This window comes from Pleurodeles waltl, chromosome 8 (assembly GCF_031143425.1).
Source record: "Pleurodeles waltl isolate 20211129_DDA chromosome 8, aPleWal1.hap1.20221129, whole genome shotgun sequence".
NCBI classification, from domain to species: Eukaryota; Metazoa; Chordata; class Amphibia; order Caudata; family Salamandridae; genus Pleurodeles; species Pleurodeles waltl.
In genome coordinates this window covers 315516874-315533609 of record NC_090447.1, presented here as the reverse complement: position 1 = coordinate 315533609, position 16736 = coordinate 315516874, and positions in this window count along the sequence as shown.

The window sequence follows — 16736 nt, the reverse complement described above, 5'->3', positions numbered from 1 at the left end:
TAGAGTGCAGTGGCATGGAGTGGAGTGATGCAGAGTAGAGTGGCATAGAGAGCAGTGATGTTAAGTGTATTGGCGTAGAAAGTCGAGCGGTGTAGAGTACAGTGGCAGAGAGTACAGTGTTGCAGAGCAGAGTGTTATAGAGGGTGGTGGTGTAGAGTGGAGTGGCATACAGAGCCGTGACGTAGAGTGTAGGGGTTCAGAGCAGAGTTCAGTGGCATACAGTGCAGTTGTTTGGAGTGCATTGATGTAGAGAGCAGTGGTTTAGAGTGCAGTGGCACAGAGTGGGGTGGAGCAGAGTAGATTGGCATACAAAAGAATGGAAGAGAAACCAGTAGTGTAGAGTGGTGTATAGTGCAGTGGCATAGAGTGCAGAGTAGACTTGAGTGTCATAGAGTGGTGCACAGCAGAGTAACATAGAATGGTGAAGTGCAGAGTAGAGTATAGTGCTGTAGAGTGCAGTGGCATAGAGTGGAGTGATGCATAGTAGAGTGGCAAAGAGTGCAGTGGGGTAGAAAGTATTGTATAGAATACAGTAGTACAGAGTATAGTGGTGTAGAGTATAATGGTGGAGGGTGCAGTGTTGCAGAGAAGAGTGCCATAAAGTGCAGTGGTGTAGAGTGGAGAAGAGTGGCATAGAGAGCAGTGGCATAGAGTACAGTGGTGCACAGTAGAGTGCAATGGTGTACATTGCAGTTGTTTAGAGTGCATTGGCGTAGAGTGCAGTGGCATAGAGTAGAGTGAGGCAGAGTGGAGTAGAGTGGCGCACAGTGCAGTGGCATAGAGTGCAGTGACATAGAGTAGATTGTTTTAGAGTAGAGTGGAGTGGCGTAACATGGAGAGGTGCAGGGTAGAGTGCAGTTTCGTAGAGTGGTATAGATTGTAATGGCATAGAGTGAAGTGGTGTAGAGTGATGTGGCATGGAGTGCAGTGGTGCAGAGTAGATTACAGTGACATACAGTGTATTGGCATAGTGTGCAGGTGCATAGAGTTGAGTGTTACAGAGAAAAGTGCATTTGCATAGAGTGTATTGGCACAGAGTGCAGTGGAGTACAGTGCAGTGTTGAAGAGTGGCATAGAGTGGAGTTGTGCAGAGTAGATTGGTGTGGCCTAGAATGGAGTGGTGTAGCGTGCATTGGGGCAGAGCGTAATGGTGTTCAAGGACGCAGAGTGCATTGGCATAAATTAGATTGGTACAAAGTAGAATAGAGAAGAGTAGCATGAAGTGACATAGAGTGCAGTGGAATAGAGTGGAGTAGTACAGAGTGGAGTAGAGTGCAGTGTCCAGTGGTATGGAGTGCTGTAAAATTGAGTGGTGAGGAGTAGGGTGCAGTGGCGTGGAGTGGTGCGGAGTTGAGTGGAGTATGCATGGTGTGGGAGCACGCTGCCATTACAGACAACACATTTTTGATTGAAATGACCATCACATTGGCACAGACATACAGTTTTACTAATAAAAATATACAGTGCAGACAATGATGGGTGTGAACTGCATCACCTAGTGTAATGATTTGTTTTAATCATATTAGGCTATTTGTTTCCAGCACAGTTTAGAATTAACACAAATGTGCTTCATTTGTGTTCCTAATTATGATACAGTCTGAAATCCTTACAGAGTTCATTTAAATGTTGTTGAGTGATAGAAAAAAACTCTTTCGTGCCCCAAGTATCCAACACGATTGTCACATAAATCCTCTCACTTTGAAGTCAGAGAAAGAAAAGTAAACACCAAGCTCCCACTGAAGGCAGTGTGTGACATTTGACCTTGTTCCTTGAATGCCAGCAAATGTGAGGTGAAAAGAACAAGTTTTACAGGCCAGTTTACAGAAAGGGAGCACACAGAAGGATGCTGTAAATAAGGTTTGGGCAAGGGAAGGGACACACTCAAGCTGGACAGCCTAAAAAAGATAAAGCCAGCAAATTTAAAAACAACAAAATGTGAGTTACAAACCACAAAGTCAATGGCAGGTAATGGGCGGAATGTATTCCAAGGGAAGCTTTCTGAAAGTACTTAAAGAGGCAGCTGTGGGATACTCTGTGGGAAAAGTCCAGTATTTTAGCCCAGTACGTATCCTGCAGAGCTTTGGCCACATCAGTTTCACTGGTGGTATGGCGAGAAGCCCTGGAGTGGTCTCCACATTGCAGGGAAGGCCTGTACACACATCTTATCAGTTTGCAGCCAGTCCCTGTAGATTAGAGATTCTGGCACACCTCATGTGGGGTTAGTGCTAGGTGACAGACATGAAATAGAGCATCTATTGATTGTTTTAGGTGTTTGTAAGTAAGGAGTTGACCGGGGTAAAGATGGTAGTCTGCCACAAGGGTTTGTAAATCTAGTAGCTCACTGTCCACAAACAAATTCCCCAATTTTGAGATGCCATAGCATGCCACTGACGGAGTTGACCTGAGAGCTGCCATCCTGTGCGAGTGGGAAGGAATAGCAAAGGTATTGCAAGAGTGTACGGTTTCTTCATGTAAGGGTGTTTACAGGTTCTAGCAAGGCAAGAAAAAGCTGTGCAGGATTAGCATGGATGGTGTTCTGTAGAATGGTAAGTAGGAAACAATGAGTAGTGCTGTAAGCCCTCCTTAAAGTGTTTATAGATAAACCCCATCTCATGCAGGGGTAGCCAGACAGCCAGCGAGCCACCCATTGGAGCTATGCAACTAAATAATAGCGTTCTATATCCAAAAGGCCTCTTCCACCCACAGTCAAGGGTAGCTTTAGAATGGAAAGAGCTACCCAACAGTGTCTCAACGACTACATCTGATGTGTGGTGTGTCTGAAGAAGGAATGAGGGATGACCAGGGGAAGCTTTGCAACATAATACAATAATTGGGTAGAACACCATTTTCACTAGTGCCACATGGCCCATTACTGAAAGTGGAAGAGAAGACCAAAAAGCTCTGCTCAGAGTTCCATTGTGCAGATCAGTGGGGAAATTGTAGATATTAATCCCTAGGTATCGAAAGGCAACTGGTTCCCTGTTCAATCTGAGGTCTAATTGTATACAAAGGAGAAAACAGTACTATATGTTAAGGAAACACTAATTATAATTTTTAATCTTTCTCATGTTCGTACATTTTGTTTGTGGAATTTTCAGCCGAAATATTTTGAAGATTCAACATGTACTTTGACACTTACGGATAAGCCAGATCACTGGTTTGGATTTTGTTCAATTGCAAAACCATTTTAGGACATGGACAGAGTAGGCAATTGTCTAGTACAACCATGCAACGGGTCTGGCACCTGCTCACCCTTCACAAGCACTAACAGTGGACCATTACACTGGAAGAGTTTGCCATGGTGGGTGGGTGCTGCTTGTTCAACTACTTGACAATGCCTCTTCTGTTTCTCTCCTGTCTGAGGAAACAACTTCCCAGGTTCGTAATATCTTCCAATACTCTTGGTGGACCCTTCTCGTCTGATTTTAGGAATTGTCCCACCTTGTTCTTTTCTTCCTTATTTATCCAATACTTAGCAACAACCCTTTGAATAAGTTGCTTTTGATCTCCCATCTGATCTTGATTTCATCCTCCTCTTTTATTATCTTTGATTGGTAGTCTGGGCTCCCAGCTCTGAGATAAATGTAGAGTCCCGGACGTACACTCTAGTGCAGTGAGACTACATACAAGTTGTGGGTAGCTCACATCCTGACATTAGGTGTGAGACTGTCACCCACACCATCTGTTGTGCCTCATTATATTTGTTTTCGGCTGAAAGTCCATTGGAGGATAAAGTGAACCAGATTTTTTTGTTGAACTTGTTTAAACTTGCATGCAATTACTTACCTTAATGTTTCCCAAACTCTTTGCCATGGGTTTCAAAATGTTTAGAAACATAATCAAAATGTTGCTGCTGCTGTCTCTCCAAGAAAGATTGGGTAGATGTTGGTTGGGATGATGGCCTTGACAAAGTGCTGGAGGATATTTATTTACTAGTGAACAAAGACGTAATGTGACACCTGAATGTAGCATACCAGGAGGTAATCACAAAAGACCATAGTGAATAAATAGTGCCATGTAGAACCTTTTGTCCTGATTTTTTTACAGTCCTGTCCAAAATTTGCCTTTATGCCAGATGGTCACTCTACTCTCACTCCCCTGTGGCTCACAGGCAATCAAACAAAGGCATCAGGGAGCAACTGGTGAGTTGCTGGGGGGCATGTCTAGAGGGAGGCCCACGGTAGCCCAGTAAGCTAGCAGTGTGCACCACCAGCAAGGCTCCAGGGAGGCGATTGTACTGACCCCCGCAGACTGCAGAACTCCGCAGATCAGAAAAGTAGATGGTGTGTGGCTGACAAGCAGCAGAACAAGCAATATAACCTCCTGAAGCGAACTCTGGATGAGGTGAGTCAAGCTCCAGATGAGAGCCCCATGCCATTAAGGGTTGAGATGGCAATGGTGTTGAACTTGGTGCAACACGTAATCGGCCAGTTTGATGCAGCTTGTGTAATACTGGCTCCTCCATCCCTGTGCACTCTTCAAAGCCCCCCTTGGTTGCAGATCTTAAAGATATTGCTGCATGCCCACTGTCTGACACCACTGTTTACCTCCTGCAGCTTCTGCTGGGCAGTGTGGATCAGGCACCCACACCCATTCACGCCAGACACCGAGGTTTGGGTCTTCCCCAGCCTTCAGAAGAACTGACATTTCTTCTCAATATTAAAATCCTATAGAAGAAACCTAAATCCTATAGAGAGGGAAAGAAAATTAGGAAGTCAGAATTCTCAGAGTTGAGATATCTGCTTACCTGCCTACTCCCAGGTCTCCTCAGCTTTAAGACATTAGACAGGGCCCTTCCGATGCCTCATGCCAAGATGTGTTAGGTTCTTTAGGATGCAAGAATCACAAAGCTGCATACAACCAAGCAGGGATGATCCACATTCCTGGCAGAGCAAAAAGTAACTGGTGTCAACAAAAGTGGGCAGGAGTAATTGGGTACCAGAAGTTCATGATGGCATGCCAGAAAACAAATAAGGCAAGCCTACAGGAACACTGCCTTCATGCCTCCGCTGATAACGATAGGTTTAGCTGTCAACGAGGCATGTACTTCTCCCTAAGAGACTCTAGACTGCAAGTTTCTCTTATTTCCATGCTCACTCAGTTTAACGCATAGAATTAGATTTAGGGTAAATTTGAGATTATATTTTAGCCATGTTAATTTTATTTCCATTATTCACAAAGTGCCTTCTTGATGTTTTTATATCATGTGTGGTTATTTTAGATGTACTGAGAAACAGGTATTACTGTCATAACAAGCACTTTTATTTATATTGTCTATTCTTCTTAGTTCATTGTATGCGTGACATTGTGAATAAGGAAAAGGTGTGTTTTTGTTACCCACGGTGCCCCTGATTACCTTTCAGGGATTGTTACTAACCCAAAAAATGACTCTATTTCAACAATGTGTTGTATGGAGATGTGTGGGGCTACAATAATCTGTCCTTTACGGTGTTTGGACACAACATTATCATGATACAAACATATTGTGTCAAGAATATCAGGATGTCAAAAATCTCATCAACAGGAATGTCAAAGGTAAAAATATAGTTTAAGTGTTATTTTTATTATCATCGTAAAATAAAGATTTTTAAAATATTGTGGTATGTGATATAATTTGTGTTATTTTGTATGTAATTTATTGTAATGTGTTTGATTCTGTATGTTTATTAATTTGTTTAGTTCATGTTTTAGAAAGATAATTTATTAATGATGACATTGTTGAAATGTCTGTTTTTAGTTGCATTAATGTATAAAAATAATGGATTCATAGTTTTTTAGCAGCTGGATGTGGTTTTTGGTGGATGGGGGAGATTTTTAAGAAGCAGATATTTTAATGTAAGCTTAATATTAAATATTTTTATGATATGCAAATCAATACTGTAAAATGTGTAAATGTATTTTGTTACAGTAATACCTTTATACATACTACTTTATAATTCACAAAAATATATATTAAATATACTAAATGTAAACATATATTATTTTCTTGCAAATATATTACAATGAATATTAGATAAAAAAATGTTTTAAAAATTGATAATATATGAAAATGAACTTAAAAATAAGTTAATTACAAAAATTAAATAAAATAATTACATTTTATAATTGTTTGACATAAACATCATAATTAAAATATTGTGCATTTTTTATGTTGAAAACTATAATGTCATTGCAAAAATATACATTTAACAATATAATAAAAACTGGTTTTATACTTTTTTATGGTCATTAATTTTGGATTATGGGTAATATGTTTTTATGGTTCAAATTTTAGGTATGGTAGTAAATATGGTCAAAAAAATATTCATTTATAATAGCGGTAAAAATATTCTCTTATACATGTATGTTAATGTTTTCTTATGAATATATCATTTTGTAGTTTGATTACTGTGTTTTTATGTAAATTCTAGTTTAATAAAATAAGTGTGAGTATGGAGGAATGATTGTGTAAATAAAATATTTATGGCCTCGTTACGAGTTTGGCGGGCCCAATGTGGGACTGCCAAACTCGAGGGGAGGACCCCCCCTGCCCTATTACAATGTTCATGCCGGTCTAACCAGCGGGAACATTGTAATAGAGCGTGCCCACAGGTCAGACCTTAAAGGAGCCAAGTGCTATCTCGTAGCACAGAGGGGGCCAACCAGCACCTTTGGAATGCAGTTAGATTGTAGTGGAAATAGTAAATTTCACCCTGTTTAGTGTTTGGCTTAGATTGGAGTGGGAACAATAAACAGCACATCTTTAGTGCCTAAAACCTTCTCCAAATTGGTATAGTTTGGAGTGGGAATGGGAAATATCCTCCCTTCAGTGTCCAACACCTTCCCCAAAATTGTATAGATTGGAGTGGGAACACTAAAGACCATATTTATACTTTTTTAGCGCCGCATTTGCGTCATTTTTTGACGCAAAAGCGGTGCAAAGTTACAAAATACAAATGCAAATACAAATGCGGCGCTAAAAAAGTATAAATATGGGCCTAAATGTCAATTTAGTGTCCAACACCTTCCCCAACTTGCCTTGTATTGGAGCGGGAATAGTAAATTTCACCCCTTTAGTGTCTAACACCTTCCCCAATTGTTTTGGGTGTCATATCCTGCATTAGGTGTAGGTGACCCAGTTCTCTGAATGTTTGATATGTTATGCTCCTTGAATGTGGGAATCTCTCTTCTTTTCAGATATGCATTTGCCTCTAGTCTCTGCCAAATATAAGCCTCCAGGCACTGCCAACTATTTAGGTTAACAAATTATTATCCAAGTATATACATATGCCCCTGAGCACTGTCGCATTTCTTTCATGTGTATTACAATGTCGCAAGATATTGGGTGCACTGTTCCAAATGAAGGGACACAGAAAACACCTCTCACAGGTATGCAATAATACTGGAGCATGGGCCCTCATGTATCATCATCGGGCTAAGCTCCGCGTCGGACTGGCACTGCAATGTCTGACGGTGCCCTACAGAGGGCCATCTAGCCATAAGTGATCGTGCAGATCTCAGTACAGAACATTTTTGAGGTTACTGAGAAACTGCTGGAGAGATAAAGATTAAAATTGGTTCAGGCACCTCCTCCATTTGAATTTTTTTTTAAATCTGTAAGCGAGGGCCTGGTCAAGTTTAAAAACAAAGGTAGAGTGAAAGGGAAAACAATGGTCCCACACTGTACAACATAGCAGGTAAAAAACACAATTACTTTTTAGCATAAAAAAAGTCAACATGTTTCGCGCCTAAAAATTGCCCAAAAGGATCCACTGGCGCTTCATCAGGACTCATAAAGCAACCTTCTCCAGACCATCAAATGTATGAATGTACTATTCAATCAATAAATATGTACAAATAAAAAAAGAAAAAGAAAGAGGAGTAAAGTTTTACTCACTACAGTTCTGTGTACATTAGCACAAAACTACAGGGACCGGCCTTAATGAGACGAGGGGCTCCCAAGGAAGACAATGTAAAAAAATCATTTATAAAATAGGAACGCTGAGACGGTCGATAAATCCATCCTCCCCTGGGCCACGATTGCATTTATCGACCGTCTCGGCGTTCCTATTTTCCAAATTACTTTTTGACATGTCTTCTTTGGGAGCGCCTCGTCTCATTAAGGCCGCTCCCTGTAGTTTTGTGCTAATATACACAGAGTCACAAAGTGGTGCAATGCATGCATTGCACCACTTTGTAAATATGATGCAGAGATTTTTGGCTCGTTGAGACACAAGGACGCGCTAGGGCCTTGTAAAGCTGGCCCAGAATATCTGTATACTACTGTATACATAAAACATTGGCTACGTGTCCTCCTTCTGGAAAGGTGCTGCCGATAGAGGAATGTAACACCTGGGGAAGCATCTTTGCATGCATATATACTAATATGCATGTCATGCCATCACTGCAATCCACCATGATGTACTTAGGGAGGTACAAAATGAGCATGGAGCGGCACCAACACTGGATTTAGAAATGAAGTTGACAGGGAACTTTTTCATGGTTTCCCCTATCATCCTGAGCAACATTAAGGGAAAAGCTTTAGTTCTGGCCATCTGCCAGAGACTAGAAGCAGTTCTGATTCAAGATCATGAACGGGATCTACCAAAAATAATTGGAGACATTTATACCTCTGTGGGGAGAGATGCATTAGGTACTCGACCCGTTAAACCACATTTAAAACCTACGGTGGACACTGAAGGTTCTGTTAAAGAGAAATCTGCAGGGGAAAGTATGAAGAAACAGAGGGACAAAGAGAAAAGATGGACTGGATCATTATGTTCTCAGGAATCTGGTAGGAGTGGTTACAATTTAAGCGATCAAGAAAAAATTAGAAAACCTGAATGGAATCAGTATTCTGATAGCCGCTGTTCACATTCTCCTCAGGACTTGGTAAAAGAACAGAAAGGTTGAGCCAATCTGACAAATATAGTAAGTAGGAGTACAATAGGAAAAGTGACACAAAACGCAAGACTGATGTCAGCATAAAGAGGGGGGAGAAAGGATTAGACTCTATAACCCCTGTAAATAAGAAGAACATAGTAGGACTTTCTAAGAAACATGCCAATACAGTTACGAGTCCTCCTTCAAAAGAGGACTTGGGCGAGAGTGCTTCTAGACAGAGCAGCAGAAGTTACAATAGTGCATCAGATGCTTCAGAGATTTCTGAATGTGAATCCAAATGATGAATATATACAAGTCGAGACTCTAGATACACATTTAATTCCTCCTGATAGTATTTAACATTTAGATATACAAATTGAGGAGCTATATACGATGTAACATTAAAACAGTCCTCTGGTCACAAATGTCTGATGATTATGATATTATCCTGGCAGAAGAAGACTGGCCTCCCCTCTTTCTTATGGAACTGCCCTGGGGGTAGGAAGTCATAAGGATAGCGTTTTCTCCCATAGTGCCTGAAGATATCAGGGAAATCTACACTAGTGAATGGGCTCTATGACAGGCTTAGGCATTATACAGAAATCAAGCAGGGTGAGACAAGACCAACCCCGGGGTAGGAAGTCATAAGGGTGGCGTTTTCTTCCATAGTGTCTGAAGATATCAGGGAAAACTACATCAGTGAATGGGCAGTATGACAGGCTTAGGCCTTATACAAAATCAAGCAGGGTGAGACAAACACTCAAATCCATATGTTATTCCTTTTTGCAGTCAACCTCAACCACAAGCACAATACCCTCCAAAGCAAGAAACAAAACATGGTATAAAAGCAATATTAGGTCAATTGCAATATCAGGGCATAATAGTGCCCTGTTTTTCAACAATTTGCACTCCCCTTTTTCCTGTCTCCACAGCTCCTATAGGATAGTTTTGGACTATGGGAACCTGAATTCACATACGCGAACCTATGCTGTGCAAAACATGCATAGTATAATGATCAACCTGGTGCGAAAAAATACAAAACAATCCTGGATATTTCCTATGGGGTTTTGTTTGTAAAAATATAGTGCCTGAAAGTGAGCATCTAACCGCCTTTAGTTCTGACAGAGTACATTTCTCATTTCAATGTTTGAATAGGAGCTATCAGAACAGCCCTGGCTTTTTTCTGCATGCATTACAGAGATATTACAACCAGATGCCGAAGTACATTGTTGATATCTATCTCACTGATGATGATTTAGATCTGCACCTAACTAGAGTGGACAGAGTGGTGACCATATTAACATCACATGGTTACAAAATCAATTTAAGAAATCAAAAATTGCCTACATGACCGTGACCTTCCTATCCTAGGATATGTGTTATCCAATGATGGCAAGGGTTCAGCTCTCAGAAGTGTGCGACCTTGCAGCCTCCCGATGCATTGAAAAAGTTGCATTCCCTGCTGGGGTTTCTTCCAGATTTGGGCATACTTATTTGCCTCATTATGCTGAGCGAGATAAGTCCTTGTATGACCTGATTTCTACCACATTTTCCTCTAAACAATGGCTGAGCGCGCGCACTGATATCTTGCGTGCTTAACAAGCTGACATGCTTGAGACTAAATATTTACAGAATAGGGACAATAAAACTAACATAGTTATCAGAGTCATATCCATTCATTATGGTTATACCTATGCAATGAGCGCGTGCACTGATATCTTGCGTGCTTAACAAGCTGACATGCTTGAGACTAAATATGTACAGAATAGGGACAATAAAACTAACATAGTTATCAGAGTCATATCCATTCATTATGGTTATACCTATGCAATCTACAACGAAGGACAGACCGTTTCTATTACTTACAAGTCCCACTTGTATTCTTTAGCTGAATCATGCTTCACTGACATTGAAAAAAATCTCACAGCAGTACAAACTGCTGCTTTGAAGGAGCGCCCCTTGGCCCAGGGAAAACATATCATTGTTGTTTCTTCGGTAGTCACTCTGGTAGTGACCACCAAGGCAAGCATTCCTAATGCTCATGCACTACATCTGAGATAGGTGCAGTGGGTCTCTTCTTTAAGTGCAGTGGATGTAAAGTTTCAGTAAGATCCCACTCTTCACACACAAACTTTACTCCAATGTGACCAACAAGTTGCTCCAACTCCAACTACCATGCCCACTGAGTCTTACCAGAGCGTATTGTATATGGATGTTCTGCCCAACTGGCGATAGAAACAAAATATAAGTACTCTGCAGCTTGCACAACAGTGCAAGGCATAGTGAAGGATGGTGAATTCCTTCTGCAATGTACCCACACTAAGGGCCATATTTATACTTTTTGACGCAAAACTGCACCGGTGCAGTTTTGCGTCAAAAATATTACTGCCGGCTAACGCCATTTTGGTGCGCATGCGGGAGCAGACAACAGGTGGGAGTCATTATTTTTGACGCACACCGCGGTGTCAAGTCGTAAAGGAAAACAACGTTAACGCGGCGGAAATGACTGTGGGTCGATTTACGACACCGCAAACCGGATATGCGGCGTTGTTTTTTACGCAATAGCATCAAAAACCCCAGCTAACACAGCCATTTCACCAGAGGAGAGCCAAAATGGATCCCAGATGCCACTACAGACCCCAGGAAGATGACAGCAGACCAGGAACCAGCCAGGAGGACCCACACAAGAACCAGGACACTTAAGAAGAAAAGAAAGTGTTGCCTCAGTGCAGAGGAGCAGGAAATCCTGGTTAAAGAGGTGACGGAACACCAGCACCAACTGTTTGTCACATCAAAGTTGCCAATCAGTAGGAGAGAGGCTATATGGCAGCAAATTGTTGACAAGATTAACAGTGTGGCTGAAGTACGCAGAACTGTCATTGAGTGCAAGAAACGCTGGCATGACTGCAAACGCAGGACCAAGGAAAAGATGGCCAGGAACAGGAAGGCAGCACTGCAGACTGGAGGTGGGAGTCCAGCACACCAGGAGGCCCTGGACCACATGGAGGAGATGGTCGCAGCCGTCATCCATGAGGAGATTGTCACAGGGATTCAAGGACAGGACAGCGCAGACTACCAGGAGACAACGCACATGCAGGGTAAGTCGCATGGGGAATTAAAAAGCACTAATGTTAACTGCAAGCGGGGAGAGATACCGACCACAAAATGCATGGAAGTCAACATATACATGGAGTGGCATGGGTAAAGGCACATGGCATTGGGGCATGGCCTGCACAGACAGAAGCTGGGGCACACCATTACACTACACCAACAACAGTCCCATGGGGGCATGCTGTCATGCCAACGATGGAGCAAAGGGAAAGCCACGACAGGAGGGAAGGCCACTACGTCAAACTTACATCCTGGTACTCGTCAGCCAACATACCTCATAACATTAACTCAGGCCCTATTAGCAATCCTCTAGCCAAGCCGACAACTGCAATGTAACTGCGACAACAGTTGCCACTACCACCTCTGATCTGTGTGCAGCTCAAGTAGCCAATGGCAGTAACCTCCCCATGGATCATACACACCTAAATTAGGGGGTGAGGATGACATCTGCAATAATCCCCTGAAACAAGACAAAGGCCCCAGTACACTCAAATGTCAATGCCCATAGTTGTCACAAACATCAGCCAAAGTAAACAACAATAGGAGCGACACAGCACTAAGGACACACCCATGCTGCATATGTCAGGGTCCATCCTGTGCCTGGGTAACAAGGCAACATCCCAAATGTCATACTGCTCAGACAACAGCATTGAGGAGGGGACACATGTAACTGGTCACTGAAATACACCAGCACAGTCAGAGGACGAAATAGGACACTGATACGACTATCATTGCAATCCAATGTAACACACATTACCCAACATCAGCAGGACACATTAACAATGTCAACATCCTTATCAGATCATTACATTGCCATGCATAGGATATGCCACATGTCAATTACATTTAAGTCGATGTGAACGATCAGGGATTGGGTCAGGTCCAGATTGTTAAGTGTGCTGCCAGGGCCATCAGAACACCCACAGCCAGTGAAAGGTCTCACCATTAGAATGGATGTACACGGAGGGTCTAGTAGGACAAGAAGGTGGCAATTCTCTATTTGGCATAAACCAACACCTAGAGGCGATGAGGCTGATAAGTCTGATAACTCAATAACATACATGTGACACACAGGTGGGCAATAGGCCTGAAACAATGCCCATCTGAAGGACTGCAGATATTAACACAAAACAAGATCACAAAGTGAATTCATCAAAAGGCAGGCACGTCACATCAAAATTGTCACAACACAGACACACTAATTTTACCCTGTTTCATTGCAGAGGAAGATGGATCTCCTGCCGATATGCCTGTCCCAGATTTCCCTGATGACATAGATGACAAGCCGATAAACATTCCCCAGGAGACTATCCAAAAGGTCCTTGAAACCCTCCAGACCCCACCTTCTGTCACAAGGAGGAGCACAGAACAAGCAGCCATCGCAGAGGAACCACCCACCACCCCAATTGTAAGACCTGCCAGCTCCAATACAGCTGAGGACTCAGATGACACTGGCACCAGCTTTGAGAGAACTGTAGTTGGAGTACAGCGGGAGCTGGCCAAGGAGGTGCGGGTGGGGAAGCAAAATATGGCAGCCAGCCTTGAGGGGATGCGTTTGTGCATGATGTCATCTGCAGATCAGGCAGCAGCTATGCAAGCCCTAACATCTATCTTGCAGGAACTGCAGAAAACCCAGAAGGAAATCAGCACAGCTGTAATACAGTTGACCCAACACCTACAACAGCAATCCTGTCAACGCGTGCATGAATGCAACATTGAACCCCTCAGGGCCGAACTGGCTGCTTACCATCGTGATGTGGCTGCTATTCTCAAGAACCAGCAGGCCCCCCTTGCAGCAGTACTGCCCTTAAGACCTTCACAGGGAGCAGCGACCGGGATGTCTGGCTCCACGTCTTCTAACACTGAGGTGTGTGTTGCCCCTTCACAACCAACAACAAGAAGGACAAAGCAGGCAACACACACATCAGAAGAAGAAGACATGGAACAGATCACATTCACAAGGAAAAGTACCCGGAGGCACTAGTCCCTGCCACATGGCCAACTATTACCAAAGTCCTGCGTTTTGAAACATGACAGTCTTACAACTGTACTCAAGCACTGTTCTGCTAACCACTGTATATCTTGTCACCCAGCCCAGTGATTGTCTCTCTCCTACTCATTGGCTAAGTCTGTCCCTCTGCACTGTCTGAAACAGCAACCCCAGCATGACAAAAGCATTTTGGTAAACCCTTGTGTTGGATCACAATGGAAGATATCACTATAATGGACTCACAATCATGGACAATGTACATATAGCACTACAGCACTTTTCAATAAATAGACTTACACAACAAATCTGTCTCTGGGTAATGTGACATATCAACTGTGCAGTAGATAACTGAAATGTGCCTACTGTCAAATAACGTAGCTTGTCAATACAACGGTCCAGATATTATGTAGTTAGAAAAATCGGCACAGTGACCATGATTGCATCATACTCTTCCCATCCTGAGGGAATAATCTGATGAAGTGAGAAACCATACACCACCATGCTGTGTAGGACAGAAGAATGCTTCCTCAGGGGATAAGTAAGTCATCAAATAGTGCCCGCTAAATGTTGTCAACATGCAGAATTAACACAATAAACATGCCACAATAATTTAAGTAAATAGAAAAAATAAAACTGCACAAATGAAGGTGTCTGAGTTAACATACAAATAGGTAATCATGCCGAACTGTGTCACAAATGATGTATGAGGGTCATGAAGACAAGAATACAAGATTGCCAATGAGAACTCATCTTATAAGGGTGTGCATGATCATCACACTGCAGTCAGCCCTAAAACTGTTTCCCCAATATCAAGTCTGGAAGCACTGTTAGTGACTTTGAAAACACACTTATGAACAGAAACACATTGGGATCCATATTAACTGTGATTGGTGGTTGCAACAAAGGGTAGACACTTTGCAAGGTAGCTCTGGGTTAGCTGCCAATCGTACAGCTCAGTTGGGATTTGTTTGTAGCATTGGACACAGATGTTATAGTACAAAAGAGATGTTCACTGAATCCAAACCCACGATCAAGTATCATTCAACACATACTATTAAGGGGCAACCAAATATTTATTAAAAGCTAACCATAGATGAGGAAACTGAATGAAAAATCTTACCTACCCTAATCGACCTTGACTACTCATTACCCACAACTGTCCCTAACTAACCTAAGCTACACTTACTTATCACATGTAACGAAACGTTATAAACATCTACCCCCGCCCCCCTTATGAGACGGGACACATTGAGGACAACACATACTAACCTAAACACATACTATACTATCCTAAACAAATATGTATTTTTTTGGTAATTAGTTTTTTTTATTTTTTTTTAGCTTTTTTTGATTTTTTGTGTTTTTTTACACAGAGGAACCCCAACATAGCCCCACACATGTAATAAGTAAAAAAAAAAACAAGCAGGACCCCCTACCCCCACCCACTAACACTGACTAAACTAACAGCCTATACTAACCTAACACTAAGCCCCCTAAGCCCACTAACTATAAGAACAAGGAAAGAGGAGGGAGGGGAGGGTATCATGTCCATCTATTCAACTGGCTAGAGGTTGGCCCTCCGGAGGGTCCTCTTTATATCCTTGACCCGCCGTTTAATGTGCCGCACGTCCCGGCTCAGGTGGCTCACCTTGTGCAGCACTTTGTCCATCTTGTGTTCAAGGCTATTGAAGGCTGCAGGGTCAACAGCTGGAGCAGTGGCAGTCTGGGTACCGGTGGAGGAGGTCTGTGTGGGCTGTCCTGCACCGGTGGAAATGCTGGGGCCAGGAAGTCCAGCAGATGTTGAATCAACAGAGGCAGCTGTGGGTGGGGCCACCTGGCTCTGATTGGTGGTTGTTTCTGTGGTGGCTGTGGTGGGCAAAGTAGGCCCACCCTGTGGGAAGGCTCACCATGCCCCGGAGGCACGTTCATGGCGATATTGCCGGGCCATCCTCCGGAACCCCAACTCCACCAGCAGGATGTGCTGGTATCGCATGGCCCGACGCTCAAATTCACGGACCTGGTCTGGAGTCATGTTAGCTGCTGTGAAGACAAATGCAGATATGCCACATTAGTAACTGCATTGTGTGAAACGGCACAGCAAGTTAATCAGACATTACATCTACTGTACTTGTAACAGCTCATATCACGATACAGAGCATCGAATGTCCCTGAGGAAGTATATGGCAGGCCAGACAACAAAGGTGACATCACACAAAGCACATCCATAACCCACAAGATAGGTAACAACTGGCCTTGACTTGCAATCTGAGTTCTGACAGTTAACATCTAAGAATCATGCTGCATATCCTCCACCAAGAGCTGGGCTACAAATGTCAGTGTACGGAAAGCAAAACTAAAGCCACATGGTCTGCAAGTTGTAACTGGACTTCCCAGTATGGTACCAAGTGCCAAACCTGAGTGTGTATGCTACTATGCAATCAAAGCATCACTTATTCACAGGTATGTGTAACATACTGGTAGCATCAATACTGGGTACCCCATTCACAAACCCATGGGCGTGTTTGAGGGGGGGGCAGTGGATACACAACTATAATTTGCCAACAACATGTACACCGAGGAGTGTATAGGCAACTCCACACATGTTTGTCTCTACAGACACACCACAGGTAAGGTCTATCTACAATTTGGAGTCAGCAAACCTTAGAGCACTCATAGGGTCAGACATGTCAGGAAATGCAGAACTTAGTACACAACATATACTTCCAGTGAGGCCTGACTTACATCAGACACAGAGTTGCTAGAACACCCATGA